This window comes from Tupaia chinensis, unplaced genomic scaffold (assembly GCF_000334495.1).
Source record: "Tupaia chinensis unplaced genomic scaffold, TupChi_1.0 Scaffold143836_1, whole genome shotgun sequence".
In the NCBI taxonomy this organism is placed as follows: Eukaryota; Metazoa; Chordata; class Mammalia; order Scandentia; family Tupaiidae; genus Tupaia; species Tupaia belangeri.
The window spans coordinates 2,541,207-2,563,578 of record NW_006203686.1 but is presented as its reverse complement, the minus strand read 5'-3'; the positions used below and the strand labels follow the sequence as shown (position 1 = coordinate 2,563,578).

General features: G+C 39.9%; 1 protein-coding gene and 1 non-coding gene across 2 annotated transcripts in view; both read left to right on the top strand.

Annotated features, from left to right (window-relative positions):
• FBXL7 (F-box and leucine rich repeat protein 7) overlaps positions 1 to 22,372 on the top strand; it is a 429,933-nt gene that overhangs the window by 88,069 nt on the left and 319,492 nt on the right. The gene's annotated exons all lie outside the window — the stretch shown is intronic.
• LOC114005467 (small nucleolar RNA SNORA42/SNORA80 family) lies at positions 5,595 to 5,728 on the top strand. The gene has a single exon (XR_003547320.1). It is a non-coding gene; the product is annotated as a small nucleolar RNA SNORA42/SNORA80 family (small nucleolar RNA).

Below are 22,372 nucleotides of genomic sequence, written 5' to 3'. Positions count from 1 at the left end.
GCTTTGGCATGGTACTAAATACCAAAAGGACATCAGTGGGTCTGACTGGTCAGCCCTTTGAGTGGTTTTATGTAAGCCTAGTGGGTTTTGAAACTTCTCTATCTCCTTAGGCAAAGTCTAAATAAACTAACCCAATGGTATAGCCTCAGGCATGATTCTGGAAAGCATGAAATTTAGTACATGTCTGCGTCATCCAGTGTTTTCAGCATTGAACCCCTCATGAGGTTTTCATGTCCACATGATGCTGCAAGAGATCCAAAATACTTCTAGAACTTGAGCAGGAAATAGCATAATCATCATATGTCTTAAAGGAAAATTGATACCAGTCCAGCCCCATCTGAAGCAAACACAGGTGTACTAATTCTGTGAAACAAAAGTGTTAAACTCCTCCTGTCCCATTCCATGACCCTCCCCTTAAAAAACAAAGTTTGATGGTTAAATTAACTTGAGATGGAATGTTTTCAGATTGGCTCAATGTTTATTTATGGCTTTGTCATCCATGACATGGAACATCTTGATGAAAAGTAAATTATTCAGCTGTTTTAGTCATTTATAGTTCCAAGTGAGTCCTCATGTTTGTCATCAGACAGATACGTGTAGAAGCACAGCTGTTGCCAAAAATGCATTGCTTTTTGGTGGATATCATTGTATTATTTTGGTGAGATTCAACAGGGTCTTGTATTCTTTAGCATTTTCATCTTTCCTGATTTCTTGGTCTCAGTGCCTTTAGACTTTATAGGTTCCTATCTGCATGTGGGAGGTTGACAATATGAGAGAAAAAAGTGGCGTTCTTCACCTTTTATGAAAACACACAGGAAGAGATTTTATACCTTATTACTTATGTGTAACCACTTTTAAGTTGAGACTTGCTCCCCTAGGCAGTATTTGATCATAAACAGTGTGAGAAATAGATTTCTTGAGGGGAATTTGAATATATGACTTTGGGTTCTGTGAATAATTGGCATCTTACGGGGGATGTAGGACCCCAGGAGGCTGCTTTTCCTACAGGCCATAATTTGTCCATTAGTATGTGGCTTTAGAGTGTAGTCCACAATTCCTTATCCAGAAAAACGGCATGTCTGAAGGGAAATAATGAAAGTTGTAAAACACAGATGCTTCCCTCAACTAAACAAAATTGCTTTATGCAAGTACGAGAAATCAAATTTCAAAATAAGGCCATTCTGTTTCTCTGCTTTTGTCTCGCAGTGTTTCCTAGTCACGTTGCCATCTAAAAATTCACCTTAAAAATGTAGTGACTTAAAAAGCCATCATTTTGTGGTCTGTATCAGTTTTTGTGGGCCAGAAGTTTGAGAAAGACTTGGCGGAAGGGTTCTGGGTCCTATCAGTAGTTGGAGCTGAAACATTCGAGCTGGAACAGCTCTGGACAAGATCAGCATTCATTCATTCATTCTATCTCTTTCTTAATAAAATCTCAGGCCTTTTCATGTGATCTCTCCACATGGATACTTGGGCTTCCTAACACAATGGAAGCCTTAAGGCAGTTGAACTGCTTTTGTGTCAGAAAAAAGTGTCGAATACTTATTCCAGTGACCAAGTAGAAGCAGCATCAGCTTTTAGAACTGAGCTTCATATGCCAAGCAGTGTCACTTCTAGGCATTGTCATTACCGTTATTATTATTTGTTAGATGGCATGAGTGCTCACCAGAGAGAGAGAAAGAGAAAGTGAGAAGGCATCCCAATGGGGGATGGCCTTACCATATTACCTTCTCCTCCATTTCTCCATCTTGTTGGGATTTTGGACATGCAGTCATATGTGCTGGGCTTGTTTTCAAGTCACCAGGTCTGGGACTTGATTGTTCAGTTGGCCATATCGGATCCATCTACCTTCACCACCATATCATTGACTGGCCCATTTCTGGGCATTTTATTGGCTGCTATAGAATGAATGTTTGTGTTCCCCCTCAAATTTATATATTGAAGTCCTAACTCCTAAATGTGATTCTATCAGGAGGTGGGACCTTTGAGAGGCAGTGGGGGTTAAGTGAGGTCATGGAGCTGGAGCCCCATGAAGAAATTAGAGTCATGCATCTCAGTGTGTCTCCAACCATGACATGTGCTGACTTTTTGTGCTCTCTCTCAGTTGTCCATTTGAACAAAGTCATGGGCCTAGAAAATGTCCTGGCAACTCCTATGGATGTAGTGGCACACTGAGATTCATGACTAGAAGGAGACTGCAGACCTGAGTCAGAATCCTGTGGTAGTGCTGTTTGAGCTGGTGAGGGGACCTAGCTGAGGCACGTATCTAGACCTGGGATTCAGACTTATGCTGACTACTAGTCATGGTTGAATACTTCCGGCACCCAGGACAGTTGCCATGGATTGATGAGCTTGCTTTTTTACATGTAACCAAGGTCACACTTTAATGGATATTGTATCTGAAAATCCTTAAAAATCATGTTGATGGTCAATTCATTATTTTGATCCATTTTACTTTTTAGCTATGGAGTAGCACTTTAGACATATCAAGTATTGTGTTTCATTGATTTACCTACTGGCCGATTCCCTAGCTGTCCTTTATAATATACTCATTGTGAAAACACTTATTTTAACCTTTATCATGACCTTGAGGATGCATTAGAAACTCAATTTAATAGCCATTGGTTGATGCTTAACCCCATCCTTCATCCTCTTACCTCTCACCCCCAGGCTATACCATGGCCCAGCTCATCCCCTACCTATCCCGCTCTGCTGGGGGACATGGTGCTGGTGTTGACATTGTTGAACCCTCTGGTTTTCCTCTTGGCTGTGTTCAGCATGGTGCCTTCAGAAGAGAAGTGGCCACCCAGGCTCACTCAGAACCATAGGGATGGGAGTAAAAATGTAGCAATTTTTTACCAGAGATGGAACACTTAAGATCTACTCAATCTCTTTTATCTCTTTGTCCATCTCCTTCCTTTATTCCCTCTGCACCTCTGTGGGTTTATGTGCTGTGTGAGCATTTGTGGGTGCTGTGGGATCGTGCGCAAATTTGCAGAGACTGGTGTAGGGGTTAGGGCGAGAAAGTAAGTTCGCTTTTCCCAGATACCCAACTCCCTCCCAGCAGCCCAAATTCCACAATCAAGACAAACCCTTAGAGGATGATTGTGCCTTACCTCACTCCTTAAGCTAAAATGCTTTCCAGATAGACCAAAGAGTGAGGTACAAGCTCTGAAAATTGAAGGGATACTAGAAGAACGTAAGCATACATTTTTTTTTCTACTCTGGATTAGAGAAATCTGTTTAATAATATTAGGATATGTTGGAATCATAAAAGAAGTGATGAATACATTTGATCTTCTGTATTCTTGTATGTAGATAATAAGGAAGATAAAAATGTTCTCTGTGTTCATAAAGAGGTAACTATGTATCTCAGTCCATGCATGTGTAATTATGTTAGGCGTGACATTTTGTAGCCTCGTTTTGTCCAATAGTGTTTCTGGAATTAAGGAATAATCATTCTTTGTCCATAAAATGTATTATTAGTACTTTTTGCCTTTTTTTTTTTTTTTTTTACACAAGTTAGTTTTGGGGTGACTTTATTTTTTTCTTCTATTTTTTTCCTTGTTTCATTTCTTCCTGTATGTGCTCTGTTCTTAGTTCTCCCATCTCTTTTCTCCTTTTTTTGCTAGATAGAAAGAAGTTTTAAGTCAGCCATGGTGAGGCAGGACCGCTGATATCAGAGGCCATATGGGAAGGCTCTGAGTTTAGGACCTGGGTCTGCCTGAACAGGGCGAGGGATCACAGTGTCAAGACTGTGTCAAGAGCACTTTTCTCTCTGTCTCTCTCTGTTCCTTTTTCTCTCTCTCATAAAGGAAAAATTAGGTCATTGGTAAAGTCATGACATATTTTTGTATGTTTTTCTATGCAAAAAAGCATCATGACTTTCCTGATGACCCAATAAATACATTTAGAAAAAGAAGTTTTGCTTTATTATTGAGTCATATTTATGCAGTTTTCTATATGATTTTAGCATTTCATTAATATGATTAAGTGGATTTCTTCAATTCAGATTAGAAAATCAGTTATGCTTTTGTTCTTCTAGTACCTCTTCACCTTTCAGTTTATGCTTTTAACCATTTGTCTATCTGGAATATATTTCAGTGTAAAAAGTGACTTAAAATCTGGCTTTATTATTATTTTTTTAAATCACCAGCCAGTTGTCCTCAAACATTAATTCATTCATCTCTCTCTCTCTTCCTATTGGTTAGAAATTTCACTCTTACAATAGAATAAATCCACATACAACTTTATTTTTAAATACATGGGTATTTCTCACTGCTTTTGGGCAAAGACCTCTCCCTTTCATGTGCCTTATGAACCTCCCATGGTTTTCCTTCTGCCCACATTTTGTCACTTCCTTCTGCATATCCTAGCTTGTGAAACTTCTGTTGTGTGTGAACACTCCCATGTTCCTTCTTGCTTAAGGCCTCTCACAGGCCCTGTTCCCTCTGCTGACACCCTTCTAACTCCCCAGTTACTCTTTTCTTTCTTTTTTTTTTTTTTTTAGGGATTTTTACTATAGGGCATGTGCGCTCACCAGACAGACAGGGAGAAACAGAGAGACAGAAAGTGAGAAATCACCCCCCAGGGGGGATGACCATGCTGCAATCCCTTCTCCTCCATTCTCCTCTCAGGATCTTGGGCATGTACGCACACGCACCCGGCATGAGTTTTAAGTCACCGGGTCCAGGATGTGAACCACGGTCGACCACATGGCAGTCCCCTAACATGGCCATTATGCTAACTGCTGATCCCCTCCAATTACTCTTTGACTTTCAGTATATCTCCATCATCAAGAACAGTTTCTCTCGACTTCCAATCTTTGGTAGTGTTTCTTTCCTTCCTTCCAACGTTTTCAATTGTACTTTCGCAGAACTACATTCATTCTCTTTGAAGACCTTAGTTATAACTTACACATTTATTTGTGTCATAATTTGACTAATACCCTCAGTAGGCTACAAACTCCACGCTGTCAGGGACTCTGTTAGATTTTGCTTACATTAATGTCAGCCACCCGGTTGGCATCTAATTGCTGTTTCTTGGATGCCCAGTGAATAAAGGAACAGACCGTCTACCTACTACTCTTCTTTGGGTACTAGATAGTGTAACTTGAGTACATCTGTGAGATACAGTGAGGTGGGCTGAGTTAAAGTTTATTTCTGTGAATGTCTCTGAAGGGATTTGTGATTAAATTTGCCTGGGTCTTGAGTCTCCTTTGATTTCGAACTCTGGGTCAAGTTCAGATCGTTCTTATTTTCCTTCTTAGACCCAACATAGTGAAGGGATTTTGGAAGATCCGTGTGCCCAGGGTTGGCTGCTTGTAGCACAGGGGGATTGCCAGCAGCAGCTCAGCTGGTCTTGCCCATGGTCACAGTTGTTGAGGGCCTCTGTCCTGGCTTGTGCTTTCGGTAATAGATTTAGTAGTTGCAATGCCGGCCTTAGCCTATTACAGTATTTTCCCTGGTCTCTTTATTTTCCTGGAACAATGATTTAAAAATGATCATCAGAGCATCCTACCTTTATCTTGGGACCAAACTGTGATGGAATGGAACCATTTGATCAAAAAAATCCAGAGTGAAAAGAAGGCGGCTGGGGCATGGTAAGGATTTATGGCAGGCCATTCTCCTTGAGTCTTTTACAGTATACCCAGGCCAAAGTAAGCTGTAGCCTCAAACCATTGCCCAGCCCTCTTACCTGTAGGCTGTAAGTTCTGAGGGTTTGCACAATGAAAAAGCAAAAACAAACACCAACAAACAAAAGGCGATTGGGAGCATGTTAAATGCCCTTGAGGAAAGTATTTCTTCTACTAAAGCAGCAATCTCATTTCTTGCAGTCATATGCTAGTGATACAGATTCATTCTGTGAGATCATTAACACAGAGCAGTAAAGCTTCCAGTTGGAAACTCTTTCAACTACTGTGCTGTGGGGTACTGAGAGTAATCAAATACATTTCTTTAAAAATATTCTATGATTTATAATTAATCAGTTAGGATTATAATTCCTCCCTCCTCCCCTTAATTTAAAATGTGTGTTTGTGTTTAGCAGTGGGGTTGAAGAGATGAAGGGTGGCCATATGTGAAGTTTGACAACCTCCAACACATCCTCCAAGGAAAGAAGCACATTTGTAATTTATGTTGCATAAAAGGAAAGTCGGAGAGCAAACCATGAATCTATTTGTAACACATAGTTACTCATCGTCCATGCTTGCAGAGGGAGATGAGAACAATTAAGTATTATAGAAAAGATAAGATTTACAAATGATGGAAAATAAGAATAGTGATTTTTTTCAGTGATCGAGGAGTCACTGTTTTCATGGAATATTTGTCTTCTTAAAACACATGGCAGATATTTTTCAGGGCAAAGAAACTGAAGTGTTCAAAATTAAAAGTTAAATTTAAAAAATAAATGACCAATATAAGCTAACTTACCATACTACAAATGTAGTAGTATATGTTATATTTTCCACTTCTCACTTGCACTCTCTCTCTCTCTCTCTTTGTTTCTTTTGGGTGTGATTAATGCAAAAACATGAATTGTTTGCTTAAGATATGTTGATAGGGAAAAGGAAAATTTATATTCATTTTTCTTGCATCGTAGGCTCAGATACCATTAACCATAACTCCATCAAGTTGCTAAGCTGTGCTTAATAAATCCCGATGAGTTGTTAAAACTGATTTAGTTTTATGCTAGAGTTGTATCATATGAAATATCTCTTTTCAGACTCATTGATATGCATTACACATGAGTGTGCATCTTATTAAATCTAAATCAAATTCTTGTTCAAGGCTCCTCGCACAAATGTGGTCTTGTGTTTAATTGTGAAATGCCAATGAATGACTATTTCTGGAGGGAGCTTCCCTTTGGCGTATTTTAAAGTGGATGATGTAAAAATGATTAACTTAGGAATCAAGAAAATATGTGAAACTACGCGGCCTGGAGCCAGTCTCCTTAGTTAGATCCCAATAAGCCTTTAAAAATATGTGCTGTCATTGCAGAGCTCATTTTTCCAAGCTGAACTCCAATATTTGGCTAAGAACTTTCTTTTCTTTCCATGTTTGCTCTACACAGAATCTGGGGGGTATTAAGATTGATGAAGGAATCAGAGCTTGAGGTTTGGGAGCCAGCGTTAGCACTTCTGGGTGATGACAAATCATGCCTTAACTCCCTCTCTTTCTCCTCTCCTCTTCTCTTTTCTCCTTTAAAAAAAAAAAATAAAGTCAGAGGGCATGTGTGCATGCAAGAAAGAGAAACAGGGAGAATCCTACCTCTCACTCCCAATCGGGGCCTGATCACTCTGCATTTTTCTTTCAGTTTTCCATCCTGTCAGGGTTCTGGACCTGTGTGTGCACACCCGCCGTAATTTTGTAAGCCACCAAGACTGGGACTTGGACCCTGATCAGCCACGTGATATCCAGCTTCTTCTGTGCAGTGCTCCACTGCAGTGCTCTGGGGCCAGTCACTTCTCTTTTCTTGTCTCTCTCTTTCTCGCTCCCCTTTCCCTCCTTTCAATGTTTCTCTCCATTTCTCTCTTCCCTTCTTTCTTTTTCCCCAAAGCACAATATGTTTATGCAAGCACATAACTTTCATGAAGTATTGCCTACTTTAACCTCTGTTGTGGGAAGCTGAAAACAAGGTTAGTTTTGGGTACTTTACCAGGAACCTATGACAGAGAATGCCTTCCTTGTCCTGGTTGGCACCAGATCTCCAGCTCGTGTGCCAAAAAAACTATTTATAATTCAATCTAAAGTGAAAACAGTGAGTTGTCTACAGTCCAGGTACAATACTCTTATTCCTTGTGATTTTGCATTGTAAGTAACATTGAGGTCTATAGCTGTCCATCTAAACTACATATGGAGGTCAGCCTAACTGTCAAATCAGTGCACAGGTGTCAACCTCTTGGCAAAAACCATAAAAATAATCACTAGCCACTGGCTTTCATGAAGAGAGCCATCTGAAAAGTTTCAGTGAAATAGGAACTATTTAAATCTTCTTAGCCATTTATCTTGGTAATGTTTAAAGCAGGGTAGACATTGCCAAGACAGACCTTTTCAGAGATTTTGGGAGGTACCTCAAGTTTTGTCTGTTTCTTTGGGTCTCTGTCTTCATTCTCTGTCCTCTGCCAAGTGATCATCCTCCATCTCCCACTAGAACAGCTCAACATCTTGCCTGATGCTTTCTGAACCTCTCTGTTCCATTTACTACTCAGCAACTGGCATCAGCTTGCAGAACAAAAATTTGTCATTCTCATGGTGAAAAACTTTCCAGTGACTTCTTTATCCATATGGACTAAAACCAAATGCTTTATTATTCTCTTTGATTCTGCCTGATTTACCCATTCCTTCCATCTCCACAGTTCCTGGAACACACCAGGCTAATCCCAAAGGCAGGGCCTTTACATATTCCAAATTTTTGGCTTGGAATGGGCTTGTCTTTCTCTTTGTATGGCCAACAACTCCTTATCCCTTAGAACTCAGCTCAAAGTACAGTGAAGTCCCTAACTCAGGAAAGCCTTCCATGTGCCCTCCACCTATGGAGGACCCCTCTTTTATTCAGAATACCCTGTATGTTTCTTGAGCTACTTGGTAGATTTTGAAATTCTGTGCTTATTTATTTTTGCTTCCTAATTATGTCCCCTGCCTTCCTGGAGGCAGAGAATCTGGTTGCTTTGTTTACGATTGTAAACCTCAACTTTGGCATGGTGTATCATACAGAGAGTATGCATGGTTACAGTAAAAGTGTCTCATGAGTGATGGGTGGGTGTTGTCCCCATTTGATGAAGAAACTGCAATACAGTAAAGTTAAATAATTTTCTCAGTGTCCCAGAGCTATTGGGTTGTGGGAAAAGTCATGACACATTTTCGTGTAGAAAAATACACCTTGATTTTTCTGACAACCCAATGGTAGGGCATGAAAATAATAATTGTTGAGCATTAATTGAAAGAATGAAAGAATGAATATTTCTTTATTCACCTACTTTTAGAGATAGTAGTTTACAAATTAAGAAAGAAACCTTAAAATGAGTCAACCAAAAAAAAAGTCATTAAATAGAATGATTTTCTAGCTAAGGTGAAAGCTCTTCTTATCCTTTAATTTTTCTATCCTCAGCTGTTTAGCATATGTTTTTGTTTTTCAGGCTTTTTATTTTTGTCCCTAAAAACTCTAAATTCTGGGATCCTTGACAAAGCCTCACTGTTATGCCAGGTTGAAACTCAGCCACCCATATTTGCTCATTTTGCACCAGATTTACTGTCCAGCAGAGGCAAAACTGAGGTCACTGAGTTAAAACTAGACTTGTACTTTATAGCATTATGTCTGGTGTAAAGTTGAATGTGAAGATTTATTATTCAATGTGGCTAGATGGTGGAGAGAGACTGCTGTGTGATTTATTTACCATCAAAACTGAATGGCCACATTTTTAAAGTGAATGCTGTTATTCCCCAAATAAGTAAACACTTTAAGAAATGTTTTAGTCTGATTTTGCTACACATTTTTAAGCACTGATGTGTAAGTCAGTGACTTTGATCATCACACAGAATGCCCATGTCATAAGACAAAAGTCATTTTATCATCTCCACTTAAGAACAGGTTACCGTTACTGGGAAAATGTATTTAACTTTTTTCCCAGTGAAAAAATTTTATTTCTGACTTCTATAGATGCTCTGTTTCCATGAAAATTATGGAGTAATTATTAAAATTACTTATTGAGTTTTAAAGGCCAACACTTGTCGAAATCTTGCTTTAGTCAAAATTTGAAGATTTCAGTGCAATCTTTTTTTTTTTTTTAAAAAAACTCAATTTGCTTTTTTAATTTTTCTTTTGACACTACTAAGATGTTTTCTTTGTGTGGAAATCAGTGACCTAGTGGGAATGACAAAAGCCCCTTTCCTAAGAAATTTCAGGAGGTTGTAAGGTGTTACTACTAATAGAATTGCCTACAAAATCTGTTCAGTGAGAAAAAAGGGTGACTACATAAGGAATCTTCAAAAAGGTTCATGGAAAATATGAAAAAAACTATGCATGAATTTTGAAACAATTTTTTACACTAAAATAAGGTTGTAATTTAATTTCATTTTTCCATGAACTTTTTGAAGTCCTCTGCCACAAGAGGGAGAAACTGTGCTTCTTACCCAAGCATCCACTTTGCACCCATCTTCCTGTGTGGACACTGTAGATAAGGTGAAGGCACATTGCACCGTGTATTTATGCTGTGCTTAAAGGGCTTGATGAATTGCACTGTTTACTGTCCTATTAATTTTTATGTGTTTAAAATAACAACAAATAACATTTATCATTACCAATAAATTATTATAATTATTATTTATTAATAAAGATTAATAAATAATATTTATTGTTATTTAAAATTTTTTATAGGGCTTGTGCACTCAACAGAGAGAGAGAGAAAGAGAGAGAGAGAGAGAATGAGAAAGCAAACTTCTAGGTCCAGGACTAAAACCATGGTCAGCCATGTGGGAATCAGCACCTTAACCACCATGCCACCTGTGGCTCCAGTCTTGTTCATTCTTTTTAAAAATTTTAATTTAATTATTGTTGGTTTTTAAATTGACCAGAGAGAGAGAGAGAGAGAGGTGGGGAATGGGGGAAGAGTGAGAAAGCAAGGCACCAAGTCTGGGACTTGAACCACGATGGCCCATGTGGGAGTCCAGCACCCTAATCACCATACCATCCTTCCTTAAATCCAAAGGAATGACTGGAAGCCACCCTTTAAGAAGCCTTTATAAGCAGGTACCTCTTGGGTATTGTCAGGCCTACGTGTGGCTCAACCAGCAGTTTTTGTTTTCTGGACTCCCTGTTGGTTTCCCAAGCCAGCGGTAGGCCCAGCCCGTGAGTCCTCAGTGTCATCATCAGAGGTGATGATGCGCAAATGAGATTCAGACAGTGGCTGTGGACATTGCGGATCTGCATGTTTCCGTGGTTTTTCCATCTGCTCTACAGCTGATAATTGTTACTGTGAATAACTGGCTTAGACTTGAGCCTGTGTGTTTTAAAAAACAGACATGATTGGTACTTAACTCACCATCCCATGTCCATCCCATGTTCTTCGTAAAAGAATAATCTTTCTTTTCAACCTCCCCTTGAGAGTCAACTGTAGTATGAAGACGTGCTTGGAAGATGAAAATGGAAAGGAGGACATTTACTGAATCCTAATCTATAGGCTAAGAAGGAAACAGGAGATTGAGAGTTAGACATGGAAGAGGGAGAAGAGGAGGACAGCATAGAGGGTGAGGACTGAAGTCTGTCCTCTGGGTGCTGCTGGGGGTAGACATGATACAGAGAACCCCACATCTTAAACACCTGTACATGACAGGCTGGGCAGTTTATCCCTCTACATGCTTTAGAAAATAATTCTGGGCGCCATCTGGCATTTCTCTGCCTGTCTCACCCGTCCAACCACAAATTCCTGGTGTTTCTACTAAATTCATATCTCTTAGGTTTATTCATTTCCCTTCAGCCACCCCCACTACCTGCAGTAACAGCTTTTTAATTAGTCTCACTGCCTCCAGCTTTATTCTCTCCAGTGTTTCTCTAAGACAGACCCAGCTGTCTGCAATCTGAATGCCAGTCTCCATGTTAAGACCTTCAAAGATACTGGGACCAAAAGACAGTGTAATGGTTACATTGCTGGACTCCCACATAGTCGGCTATGGTTTGAGGCCTGGACTGGGTGGTTTAAAACTCATGCCAGGCTCATGTGCATGCTGGTCCAAAATCCCAAGAGGAAAATAGAGGACAGGGATTGTGGCATGGCCATTCTCCCTGGCAATGATTTCTCACTTTCTGTCTCTTTGTCTTTCTCTGTCTCTCCAGCGAGCATACACACTCGATAGCAAAATCTCACTAAGAAAAAAAAAGCCTCCAAAGATTTCTCATTGCTCCCTGGATATACTCCAATAGCCCTACTGTGATCTGTAAGACTTCAAGTTTCATAAACACCTCCCACTTCCTTCCCTTTGTTCATCCTGTCTTTTCTAGCCCTAGTAAATTATCTGTGATTTCTGAATGCTTAATGTTCTCTTACACTTCTGGACCCTCTATGTGCTTGGGATACACATTCAGCATTATCTAACTTTCCAGCTCTCCTTACTGTTCCCAGCCAATTCTGAGCTAGCTGGACTGCCATGAACTCTGGAATACCTTGTCTTCATCCATAGCCCCTGTAGAGATGAAAACATACTCCCAGGACTGTAAATGTCTGACAGCAGAGATGATACCACTATTGGATTTCCAGCTCTTGATACCTGCTCATTAAAGTAGGCTCTAGATCAATAATTGTATAAATTAAAAAGTCACATAGCTATTGGGAAAATACTTGTAGTTAACATAAGTTATATTATTGTTTTACTTCCTGCCTCTTTTCCCTTCTATCTTTATATCTCTAGAGAGAGGCAGATTTTTCATTGTGTGAATGACAAGTCTTGGACCACAAGGACTGCAGCTTGCCCTTTTATTTCAAATTTGGTTTTCTCTGGGCTTGCATGACTGCAATACCATCTTGTCCAAGGAGAATAGCATATTTTGAGGGCTTTCCATTAATACTGGGACTTTATAGATCACAGGGCTAGGCATGAGAATGTAAATTGTACCTCATAAAATGGAAATAATGATCTCATTCAGGTCTAGAACAAAGGAGAAGGCCTAGGATAAATGGAAGGCCTAGGTTTAGACCAAACCTTGACTCTGGAGGTGGCTCTCTCTCACAGGGCAGGGACAGGAGTCAGTGACCTCAGCCCCCTCTGCTCCAGATCTTGTGATATGAGTCTTAACATTTGTGAAGGGTAAGATTGGCCTCATCTTTGGCCATGTGCCTATGTGGAATGAGGACCACCCTAAAGATCATCACAGTGGAAGCATCTGAGGGATGCATAGAAATATTTCAACTGGGGACCAGCAGATGGTGCAATGGTTACATCGCTGGACTCCTACATAGTTGACTGTAGTTCGAGTCCCGGATCTTCTGACTTAAAACTCACACCAGGTATGTGTGCATGAGTGCCCAAGATCCTGAGAGGAGAATGGAGGAGAAGGGATTGTGGCATGCCTATACCCCCTGGGGGGTGATTTCTTGCTTCCTGTCTCTCTGTCTCTTCTGTCTGCCTGGTGAGTGCAGGCAGCCTATAGCAAAAATCTCTCTCTAAAAAAAAAATTGGGGCTGAACAGGTAGGCATGAACACCTACTCAGATGATCTGAAGAAACTAGAACTCAGATAAGTTAAATCTATTAGCTATAAAGTTCTAGAACTTGGACTGTACTTAAGGTTTCCTGTCTTTCACCCCTTATGGTATTCTCCACCCCACACTTGATAGTTCTCTACATAGTTTAAGGTGGCACAGTATAATGGAGGCAAGCGTTGTGATTAGACAGACCTTGTTCTGTTCAGGGATGAACCTGCCTGGAGACCCTGGGCAAGTTACACTTCTGTGTTCCAAATCTTTACCTTGAAAATAAAGGTAATAATGTTTAGCTCATAACGTTGTTGTGAAGAGTTAATTAGATTATGTATAGAACATGACAGGATCACTGCCAGACACCACTACAAATCTTTCTTTTGGAATGCTTGAGAGATTCATGTTCCTTTGGTATTTTAAGTTTGGGCTCTCCATGTAAAATGTGGGTTCTCCTGAAAGTTTTTTGGAAATCTTGTATCTCTGAGTGTGTTTTGATCTGGAGACCTTGATCATCAGAGGGAGGAGCTTATTGGGCTACACATCTCTTCTAAGCTCTGAGTTTTTGTGCTTTTTGCTTTCTGTATATGTAGATCCCCAAGCTGAAATTCTCTTTAACATGAGACAACTTTAGCCACACACAGAGAAAATAAGTTTTTATTAGTAAGCACTTGTTTTCATTATTTGCAGCCATTTACAGTAGATAGCAATGCTTTCCTTAGATTTTAGTCTAGAGCAAAAATGTTGTTTGTATTTGAAAATAAAAAGTAAAAGGCACGCCGATGAAGGGTAGAGTCCAGTTTGAAATATGCATATTCAGGTGTGATTCACATTTGCTGCTACATGGGTATGCATGTGATTGAATACTGGGAGACTCAGTAAATCCATGCTCATCGTAGAGGAACCGTCTCAGCAAACGTTTAACATTTTAGAGCCTGTGAGTGGAAAATGGCTGACTGAAGGCCAGTCAGCTGTGCTGGGCTGCAGCTGCTGAACATTTGCTCACCGTTTTGTTCCCTTTGTGTCCCTGCCTCTAGTTTCTTCTTCTACTTTCTTCTTCTCGAGAAATAAGCAGGCCTCATCTTTCTCTGCTCAGTGTGGGATTCTCTTTATGTTTTTGGGTGCAGACATTTAAATTAGAAATCAGTAAGTTGATTTTTCCAAGGGTTTTGTCAGAAATTAAATAGTGTCAGAGATGGGCATAAAAATGTGCAGGTTCTGTTGTTTAATTAGCATAGTCAGTTTTCATCCATTTTCTTGCTCTGAGGAAATGGGCTTAGGTAAACTGGAGGCATGAATTTGCTCTCTTCATTTTGGTTATATAGTCTTTCTCTAAATACTCCTTGGTAACTCACTGTGACACTGGACTTCTCTATAAGAATTCAGTATATGTGACTATTTCTTGGGCATTATCCAATGAAATTTAGTTACTGCAACACTCAGCATAACCTTAGAGTGTAACCTCCAAAACATGTTTATAATTAGGTTGAACCATGTGACGTGGTTGATTTTAACCCCTTTTTATCTACAAATGTGTTCATTTCTTATGGTTCAGCACAATGTTAAAGATCCAGCACACTCACTTATTTTCTTAGGTTAAATTTCTTCATCCAACATGTACACGATGTTGCATATACATTAGACACTTAGCATTTATTAGTCAATGGAATAATTAGCTTGAGTTGATCTGAATGATACAAACGAGGTATGTTCTTGAGACATTGGTCTCCACCCTATACCATACAAAGAAAGGAAAATATTTTTCTTTCAAATAGGACTGAGAAGGCTAAACAGGAGGTTTAGTATGTCCAGGCTTCGCATAGTACAGGGAGGGGAGGACATATGGTAGGTCAAGGAGGTCAGGAATTTGGTAAGGCATTTGAAAAGTAAATAGTTGGAAAGGTTAAAAGTGTATCTGTTTTGATCTTGGGCGGTCTAGGCCAGTAAACCTCACTGCTCTTTGAAATGGGGTTTCTCTTTGTGACTTGCTGGTGAGGGAGGGGAATTTTGCATGAATGATGGGAGTGCCCATTGACCACTCACCAGATGGTCAAAATTCCTGATGTGTGCAGCTCAGGGATAGAAGCGGGAGTGTGGGTTGCTGTTCCTAACCCACACTGTGGGGCAGGTGGGTGGCTGCTATGGCTGTGGTCCATGACTTGAGTAATGGAGCTAGAGGTGGGCTCCAGAGACCTGAGGCTGGCCAAAGGGTGCTTGCAAAACACATGCTCATGGATGGCTCTGGAAATGTTCCAGAATTCAGGTTTTCAGAACTGTAGACTGGCCTTTTCTATAATAAGCTATACTAGTGATAAACTGTGCTCCAGCTCTTGCTGACAAAAATGTTGGAACCAACTCTTTCCTTTACACATTGCCGAAGTTTGGATTGCAAGGAAATGTTGTCTTTCCCTTAATTCTCTATGTCCATTCCTCCTGCAAACTTTAGCTGCCTTCCCACACTTCTCTGTGCCTCCATGCACACTGTTGTTGGAGCCTCGGTCAATCTTTACACTTTAAAATTTTACCTGCATGTGGAAAGAGTTTCTTGTTTTCACTTCCATCGTCATCAACAGCAGTAAACTTGTCCCAGGGGCTCCTGGGATTACTCACTTCCTCAGCTGCAGTATATGTGAAGCTGTGATCCCAGGGCATGTAAGAAGATAGGATGCCAATGCAGTGAGAAAATATACATAAAAACAAATTGAGATATTCCCAGGGCTACTATAAATGTCAGTTGTGATTATTACTATGGGAAGTGCCAAATGAATGTAAATGGTACCAATATTCCAAGTGGGGAATGGACTATTGCAGAAGAGATGAAAATGGATTCAGGTCATATGTGGGAGGGGAAGAAATGTCCTTTTAAGCCAGAAAGAGTTAGAACAAGGGGTGAGGCAAGGCTGCCTTCATGAGTTTGGGGAATTGCAGGCAGAACAGGCTGACTGATGTACAGGGACAAAAAGAACCATTGTAAAGAGAGACTAATCTGAATTATTTAATCTTTTTTTTTTTTTTGGAGAGGTTTTTGCTATAGGGCATGTGTGCTTGCCACAAAGACAGAGAGAGACAGAAAGCGAGAAATCACCCCCAGTGGGGGATGGCCACGCCACAATCCCTTCTCCTCCATTCTCCTCTCGGGATCTTGGGAACTCACGCACACGCACCTGGCATGAATTTAAACCACCACCAGGTCCAGGACTCGAATCACCGTTGACTACATGAGAGTCCAGCAACGTAGCCATTTCGCCATCCGCTGATCCCTATTTAATCTGATCAAGAATCCCAAATAAATTGTTTAGATTAAAGTGCTGATCTAGGAATTTAATTTTGAAGTACTATACAACTGTACTATCCACACTCTTTCAATGGTGTTATAGGTAATTCTGCTGAGTGTTTACCTTTTGCCGAGTATTGGACGAGTTGCTCTGCATGTGTCAGTATAAGAAAATCCAGCACCTCAGGAGCCTAATTTATAAATAAGGATACTAAGGCAGAGAGTTTAGTGTCTTTCTATAATTGAGCAGATGGTACTTGACAGCAGATTCAAATCTAAATGCAATGAATAATTCCTGCATCTGGGCTTCCTTCTGAGGTTGTAATAAGACCCTTGGAAGATAACATAGTGTGGTAGCTGTGGTCTCAGATGCCTGGTGTAAAATCACCTTGGGAAGGTTACCCAATCCATGCTTTGGCTTCTTTGTGTGGATAGTGAAGATAGTAACATGGATCCTAGCTCACTTTGATGATTTGGTGGAATAACAGGTTCAGAGAACATGCTCAAAAGGGAGTGTCTGCTGGGAGAGCCTAAGGGACATCTCAGCCCAAACTCTCTTGTCCAAAACAGAAGGACAAACATGGAGGTAAGAGATATTAAATAGCTGGTAAAGCACAAAAAAGGGATTAGAATGAAGTACTCTTGTCTTTAAGAACAAGGGCTCTTGGGTGGCATGGTGGTTAAGGCACTCAACTCCCACATGGTCAACTGTGATTTAAGTCTCAGACCTGGCTTGAAAATCACTCCAGATATGTGTGAATGTGTACCCAAAATCCCAAGAGGAGATTGGAGGAGCAGGGATTGAAATGTGACCATCCCCCCTGGGAGAGTGATTTCTTACTTTCCTTCTCAGTATCTCTCTTTCTCTGTCTCTCTACAGTGAATGCTTGCACCCTATGGCAAAAACTTAAAAAATAATAAGGGCTCTTGTCTCTATAGGACACAGCCTGCTAAATCAGAATGTATGGTTGTGCCAACACTGGGCTAAAGTTTGCTTTTGAAATAACTAAGGAAAAGGTATTTTAGAAGTATATTCTGCTATTTTGATGAAAAAATTATGGTAGAATTTATTTTTGTGTTATATGAAGTGCACGTGTACTTATAGAGTCTGTCTTGTTTGTTTTTTAATAGGTAATTATTAGTTATTAATTCTAGTTATTAGTTACTAATTCTCTCATCTGTCTTGCATATGGCTTTCTCACATATTAAAATAAATGAATGTCTACTTTCAAAACTCCCAGAATTCATATACTCTCTATTGCTGTTCCTAAACCACCTCTGGCATGCTGAATTTATTCAACAGCATGCAAACAAATTTGATGATTGTTCATGATATCATACTGAGTGGAGCTTCCTCACCCAGTCTCTCTGTATGGCCTTCCTTGATTTTGGAGACCTCAAGAAAGCAGAGGAGAGAGAGGCAGCCCCTTAGTGGCCCCATCCTTTCCCATCTAGTGGCAAGAGAGAGCTAGGCAGGTCATAAGCAGGAAATTGGGAAAACCACACATCTGACTAGGGTTTTACTCTGAGGCTGGGCCGAGAGAAGTGGAGGAATGGAAGGAGACGGGGAAGAAATAGGCTCTTGTTCTAAGTGCCCACTAAGTTCCCTGCAGAGATGCAAGTGTTAGGAGCTGCTCTGGCACCAGGGGTCACCTGGCAGTATCCTCTCCGAGGTCTGCTCCTTCCTCTGCCAGCAGAAGACACTTCTTCTGGCATCCATCCCTTCTCTTCTGATGCCAGCCCAAAGCTTTTAACCTGGACAGAAGGGCGATCACTGCTTGCATAGACCAGGATTAGGGACTGACATTTTACCCAGCAGCCTGGGTACGGAATACCCCTTAGCAGAGCCAGCATCACAGATTTTACACCTGTGTAGTCAGCCCCATGCTTTGTTTAATGCTCTGCTGTTGCCTTGAAATTCTTAATTATTTTAGCGAGGGTCCCACAATTTTATTTTGCACTGGAGGCATTAATTACGGTGCCATCTCGGCTTCCTGGCAGCATGGTCTCTTATTTGACTTTCTCTGGTTTACTTTCAAAAATAAGTTCAAGAATACACCAGGTAAGAAAGTGGAATTGCTGAATAAAAAGGTTTTAAACCATAGCAATGGGACGGTAACAGCCCACTTGAAAATACTTGCATCCAGGCCAGTGGGTGGCATGATGGTTAAGATGCTGGATCCCACGTGGCTGACTCCTTGGTTTGAATCCTACACATGTGCGTGCATGCCCAAAATCCCAAGAGGAGAATGGAGGGGTAGGGATCTTGGTGTGGCTATCCCCCTAAGGGGATGATTTTTCACTTTTTCTATCTCTCTGTCTCTTTCTGTTACTCTCCAGTGACATGTGCCCTATGGCAAAAAATCCAAAAACAAACAAAAATTCCAATACTTGCATCAATTTTTTCTTCCCTCAGTGCAATTGATATCTCCACTCAAAATAAATGTACAAACTGTAAGTGGTGTCTTGTTTTTTCTTTTTCTTTTTCTTTCTGCCCCTCTTTATTAGTGAGCTAATTTATGTACTCATATTCTACTATTTTCATTCACACTCTTTGGTGATTTGCCAATGCTTGTCCTTTTCTGATTTACACATGTATGTATAGTAGTCTTAGTGTTTTGCGATTGATTTCAACCAGTTATTGGGATAATTGACATTTTCCCCTTGTGTTGGTGCCTGCTGGCTTGTTTGGCTTCCATTATAATTCGTTGCCGTTATTTTTGACTTACAAAAATGTTAAATGTTTATATAGTTAATTCTTTCAGTAGTTTTCTTTGGACTTTTCTCATTAGTTTTAAGTTTGTAAAGACTCTGCCCTCCAGAGATTTGATAAACATTTTATCCTGTTTTCTTCTGGACTTGTCTATTTTGAGTTTTATACTTTACTTTTGAGTAAGATGGGGATACGAATTTTGTCTAAATAGTTACCTAGTTGTCCAAGCACTGGTCTTAGTTTTTGTCCTCTGCACTGACTCATAGTATTATCTTTCTACCTTAACCACTTATGCATGAATGACCTCCGTTCTGTTTCATCGGTATGTCTGTCCTCTGTATCATGTTGACCTCACTGATGCACCTTCACATTGTCAGTGGGTGGGGCTGGTGCCCAGCATGCTCCGTCCCCATTTGCAGCTAACTTGTTTTCTGATTTATTCTCATGTATCCAGTTTTCCCTGAATCCCTGCCCGATTTCTACTTGGCAATGAACAACTTTATACAGTTTGAAAAAACAAACAAACAAACAAACTTAAAGGAATAGAGATGGCATTTCCTTTTAGTGTTCAGTATTCATTCCTCAGCATATCATATTGCCTGTCTCATTGATTTATGTTCATTTTATATTTCTGTTTAAAGTTTTTTCTTGGTATTTAAAAAACTTGGCAGTTTTATAAATAAATTAAAGAGAAAGAGACCGCATATTTATGATGACTATTACTCAGTTAATTCAACAAATATTGTGTGTCTACAGGTTCCTGTCTCTATGGATAGCAGTGATCTGGACAGAGGAAACCCCTCTCTGGGGATCTTTGGAATGCGGTCTGAGGGGAGGGTAGCAGTGTCTTATCAGAGAGTCTCTTGGGCTATCTCAGAGAGTTTAGACTTAGGCCAAAACACAGTGAGAAACAGTTGGGTGCTTTAAACAGAGCTGGGGTTATGATCTGACGATGTAGGTATTGGGGTTGGTAACATCTTGAAAAGACGAAGAAGGAGAGGGTTGATATTGTGAACAACGTTTTTGGTTCTAGTCTCTATTTTCCAAGAAATAGCTTCTAAATTCACTGGAATTTTCTGGGTGCTAGGAACACCTCGTGTTCTACTAAGTCCGTTCTTGGAAGACTCCTGGATGACCTCTGGTTGTCACTGGTTGCCTTCTGGGACTGAGCCCTTAACGTGTGGGATCTGCTGCTATCTCCAGTAGATGGTATTAGAATTGAATTGATTGATAGGGTGTCCAGGTTGAGATCTCCTGCAAAATTGATTTATTGATTGCTCATTGGTGGGGAGGAACTCATACCCAAATATTGTTGTTGACCAGAGGTTGCAGAATTGACTGTATATTTAGGGTAGAAAATAGAAAAAAAACAAAGACAAAAAAAACCCAACACAGTGCTTAGGGTTTTTCCAGCATGTATCTAACATACCCCACATATGTTAGAAGGGGTAAGGATGGCAGAGGGGTCCAGATGTGGTGGCTTGGTGGTCCTGCAATGCTCCTCCATACTAAAGCCATATGGGAAGGTCCTGGGTTGACATCCTGAGGTCTCCTTGCACATGCCAGGTGTGTGTGAGTGTGTTTGAGTGTGTGTGTGTGTGTGTGTCCTTGATCCTTGGTGGCTGAGACTGGGAGTAGCTTGCAGCTTGAAGATCTTATTAATGGTGTCTTTCTCTCTGCCTCTGCTTATTTAAAAATAAGTAAATATTTTAAAAAGAAGAAGGGCAGGAACAGGAGAGAAAACTCTTGGGCCAAAATAGTAGATTCCATCTCATTTTTATAAAAATAAATATAAATCTCAAGGGTGGTAAAGTTATTTTGTCTGTCCTAAACCATGTATTTGAAAACATTTTCCTGGGTTAGTAAGATATTAAGAAAGAATACTGTCCAAAGTACTTGCGGTTCTTACTTCTTATTTAAACAAGTGTAAGGCCGATAAATTGCATTCTAATAAGTTCTTTATGAACATACTCATAACATGAATATACTCTAGAATTTCTGGGTGCATTCCACAAAATGTGGTAATAAGTTTGACTAAAAGGTGAATGAAGAAGGCTGAGAGTTGAGGAAGACTTTTAATGTGCAGATTGAAAACTAAATTTCTGGGCCCTGTTCCTCCTTTAGACTATATGGGAGAGAAGTCAGAATGTTCCTTTATGGATAAAGTGATGCCTTTGTGCTAGGAGAGTTTGGGGAAAGAATTCTAGAGAACATTACAATTACTAACCACATATCAGTATATCAAGAAAGAGAATGTGAAAAGGAACAAGGGCTATCCCTAGAGTATTTGATCTATTCTGGCCAAAAGGCAAAGCTATTATATTTTCAAAAGAGGGGAAAGATTAGCTTCTAAGTTGCTATATTCAAGAACGATTCCAGTTTCAGGCAAGATTTATTTTGCTTAATGTATCTGCTTTTATAGAAGCCAGACTTCTCCCTTCACTGGCTCCTGCAAACCTTAACTTAGGTTATGACCGCAATTTATATGATAAAAGGGCTGTAAATGCAAAATTTAGGAGGAGTGATTTTTTTTTTAAATGCATAAAGCTTTGAAAAATACAACATAGATTATAGGTGGAAGCTAAATTAAAGTTTTTAAAAGAAGAAAGACCTACCAAGTCATCTGTTCATTGCCCAGAGCAAATTAAACTATTTCCTGTGGTCTGGAAGCCTTATCAGATTCATCTTGTGGCTAAGTATACAGCTTCTTAATTTTACTTGGTTGTGCCTATTTAAAACATTACAGGTCATCACTTTAAAATTATTACCTTATATGCATTCATGCTTTCATAAAATCAGTCTCTAAAGTTAGAAAGTGCTCCTTTCCCTTGGAAAAAAGTATCTTACCTTTAGGAGGTTGGTTTTTTTGTTGTTTGATTTTTCTCTTGGAATTCAAGTTACATCTTTTCTAAGCATAAAGTGAATGCAGTTCCAACAGTTACCACCAGGTGCGGCAGACTCTCATTTTGTCTCATTCCTTCTCATGGGTTGAGAAGCGGTTAACAGGATAGGTGTCAGGACTGTTTGAACAGGTACTATCTCAGTGAGGTCCTTACCTAATTTCTTCCTGTCTTTCTGTTTTGAGTTATGCATCTTCGTTAAAAACTGGACTATGTTTTGATATAATATAGCTGGTAATGAAGCCTACAGTTATATCCAGAGAGGAGAGAGAGAGAGAGAAGGAACAAGAGAGAGAACATCTT